The following is a 4,075-nucleotide window of genomic DNA, read 5'->3' as shown; positions in this document are numbered from 1 at the left end:
TTGCTAGCTAATATAGTTACGCTGAATAAACTAATAATATAGAAATACTAGCCCGCCTATAAGGCCGTAGCTAAGCTAAGATATAAAGCCGCAATCTTAAAGATTAAAGGGGTTTAGTTATATGTATATACGATTTTAAAACGCCTTAGCGAGATAAAAAGGTTATTAGTATTATTTATACCTACACCTATATAAATCTAGTAAGGAAAGATGGGTATTTAGATAGGGCCTATAAAGTCTATATATCTACCGTCTACTATAATGTCTACGATAACGTCTACTATATCCGCGCCATTTACTTAGCTATCTACTATATCTGCACCGCCCGCTTAGCTATCTACTATATTTATACCCCCCGCTTTGCTATCTACTATATCTATACCCCCTGCTTAGCTATTTACTATATCCGCACCCCCCGCTTAGCTATTTACTATATTTATACCACCCGCTTAGCTATCTACTATATCCGCGCCGCTCCTACTAGCGTAGGCGTAAACAGATACTTAACTACCTCTCCTATTTATCCTTAACCTATAGGCGCCGCTAAGAAAATATAAGATGCTTTAGGGCAGTAATTTGGTATTCTAGCTCTAGGCTAAGTGGACTTTAGGGCTAGCGGGTAGGCCGTTAATTAAAGCTCTTAATCGCTACTAGGGGGCGCGCTAGCGGGTTAACGGCGAGGCTGTATTCTATAGCCGTTGCTATAGAATAATTAAGGATATAAGACGGCGTGTAGAAGACGGTATGGTAAGAGATAAGAGATAGGCTATTAACTAGCTAGAGCAGCTACGGGGCTAGCGTTCTTTAGATTGGCTTTATAAGAATATCTAACTACTAGCTCTTAGGGCAGAAGAGGAAGAAAAAGGCTCTGTATTAAATAGTATATATATATATATAATACTATCTTACTATAGGACTACTATAGTGACTGAGACGCCTTAATATAGGACTGTACTGCAGTAACCGAGACGTCTTAATATAGGACTACTGTAGTAACTAAGACGCCTTAATATAAAACTATACTATAGTAACCGAGACGCCTTAATATAAGACTATACTATAGTGATCAAGACGCCTTAATATAGGACTATACTTTAGCGACTGAGATGTTTTAATATAGGACTATATTATAGTAACTAAGACGCCTTAATATAGAAATAGCACGCATTTAGATGTTTAAAATTTAGAGCAATATTACGCGACTGTTTAGAAGTACCGATTTAACTTAAATTATATACCTTTTCGCCTAAAATCGCGTGTAAAGGTACTTAGGGGCGGTTGCTGCGCAACCTTATGCGGGGTTCGCGCTAATTATTAATAGGGGTAGTCCTAACCTTATATTAACCTAGGCTGTAACTAAGCTAAATAACCCCCCCTAATATATAATAGGTATTAGAGGTCCAAGTTAGGCTTAGTATAACCTTAGGTTATATATAAGCCCCTAAAGTCTTTAATATATTGTCCAAATATCGCACCCCCCTTAGGTGGTGGCCTCTACTTTTTAGACGCGTTTTTAAGGCCTAGGTTAGTACTGGGTTAATATAGAGGGCCTTAGCGCGCCTTCGACCTTATTATCGCCTCAACAATCCATTTTCTAACCCTCTACTATTCTTATGCCCGTAATAGCTTACGCGGGGCTTCTAACCCCATATAGAAAGGCCTACCGTAATTCTAATTCTATAATATAGAGCTCTCTTCTTCTTTTCCTATAATATTTACGCGTTTAGTGGCTTTATTTACCCACGCCGCGCTTACGCGTTTCCCCCTTACCTTTTGCGGATATAGTCTTTTAAGAATCTTCTTACCCTACGGTCTACTTTACGGCTAAAAAAAGCCCCCCTAGCCTCCCCCCCTTATAGCCTTTAGAGCGAATTTAAGGCCCAAACGGCGCGGCTATAGGATATTTATAAGGCCTAGCGCTTAAAGAATACTATAAGGGCGTATAAGCTAAAGCAGAAAGAGTGGGAAAACTAGTATATAAGACTAAAAGGTAATATGGATAGCGCCTAGGTAATAGAAGATAAGCTTTACCTATTTATAGAGCAGTAAGTTATTAACTAAGAATTACGGCCCGCTAGCTATTAAAAATATAAATTAAAACGGAAAGAGATATAGAAAGATAGTAAGTAGGCGAAGAAGAGGTAGAAGACGGCTAAGGCAGGAGGGTAGCTAGGGGGGAAGGTAGCCGTAGGGGCAGCCGCAGCTATAGGGGAAGAAGCTATAAAGGATAAGGAAGGAGAGATATAGGATAAGGAGGCCTTAGACGCCCTTTTTAACGAGATAGTCTAATACTTAGTTATAAATAGCTACGTCTCCGCTATTACTAAGCTCTATATATAGTAATTAGAAGGTAAGGCCTTATAGCCGCTATAGGGGGCAAAGCTCTTAGTAATACTAGACAGTGTCCGCCGCGATAAGGACTAGATTTAACGCGTTAACTTTATTAACTAAGGCCTATTTATAATTATTAGCGGCTATAATATTAAAGGGCTTAAAAGGGCGATTACTTAGTACTAGGAGACGGGCTCTAAAATACTAGGTTTAGTTAAGTCTTACCTTTAAACTGCGGCTAAGTATTTATTAGGTTTATATATTACTAGTCTATATAGCTACTATTTTCTAACCTATTCCTTTCCTTAGGCTATACTACTATTACCTAAGGTAAAAGTAGATGGGACGTTTAGTTTACTAACCTTATTCTTATTAAACTAGAGAATAAAGGGCCTAAACTAAATAAGCTAGCGCTATATATAATTATATTAATAATATAGGGGAAGTAGAATTAGTATAGCAAGGTTAAGTATATAGGCTATATATATAATACTAACCCTATCCTCTACCCTCTCTCTATAATAGCCTTTTACTTCTTTAACCGCTAGGGTAAGAACGGCGCTAAGAGCTTTTTATCCTTTCGGTAGTTAGAGGACTACTATAACCTATACATCTTCCCTAGTAGTATTAAAGTACTATAATAGCCGCTAAGCTATTATACGTAGTTTAAATAGAATAAGAAGATATTCTAGGGGGTAGGGATTTACTTAAAAGAGAAAACCTATAGCGCCTATAAGCAGAGCGTCTGGCACGCTAAGCTTAACAGCGTTAAGGAAACCTAAATTAGACGGGCCGGACGCTAGAATATAGATGTAATAATAGGAGCCTACCTTAGCTACCTACCCTATACGTTTATGTGGTCGATTACTAGCTTTCTAAAGAAGGGAAAGGGCTACTTTCTTCCCCGCGCGTAGGAGGTGCTAAAGGAGGCCCTCTATTTAAAGATATAGCCCAAGACTAATGTTTAGCTAAAATATATAGAGACCTACTACCTAGATAGGGCCGATAATAAGGTTATACGGCTTAACCTTACGGGCTTAGGATTTCTACGCCTCCTCCGTATACTTAGGGTAATCCTCTTATAGAACTTAGTAATCCTATATAAGTAGTTCCCACTCCACCCCCTATAGAAAAACTCCCTCTTTAGCTATAAGGAGTACTAGAGGTTCGCTACGCGGGTAAAAAGCTAGCTAGCTAATATAGTTACACTAAATAAACTAATAATACGGAAATACTGGCCTGCCTATAAGGCCGTAGCTAAGCTAAGATATAAGGCCGCAATCTTAGAGATTAAGGGGGTTTAGTTACACGTATATACGATTTTAAAACGCCTTAGCGAGATAGAAAGGTTATTAGTATTATTTATACCTATACCTATATAGATCTAGTAAGGAAAGACGGGTATCTAGATAGGGCCTATAGAGTCTATATATCTACCGTCTACTATAACGTCTACTATAACGTCTACTATATCCGCGCTACCTACTTAGCTATCTACTATATCTATACCGCCCGCTTAGCTATCTACTATATCCGCACCCCCCGCTCTGCTATCTACTATATCCGCACCCCCCGCTCTGCTATCTACTATATCCGCACCCCCTACTTAGCTATCTGCTATATTTATACCCCCTACTTAGCTGTTTACTATATCTACACTACCCACTTAGCCATCTACTATATCTACGCTGCTTCCGCTAGCGTAGGCGTAAGTAAATACTTAACTACCTCTCCTATTTATCTT

This window comes from Cenococcum geophilum (genome assembly GCF_001692895.1).
Source record: "Cenococcum geophilum 1.58 unplaced genomic scaffold K441scaffold_138, whole genome shotgun sequence".
NCBI lineage: Eukaryota > Fungi > Ascomycota > Dothideomycetes > Gloniales > Gloniaceae > Cenococcum > Cenococcum geophilum.
The sequence above is the reverse complement of the archived record's forward strand: the minus strand, read 5'-3'. Positions refer to the sequence as shown.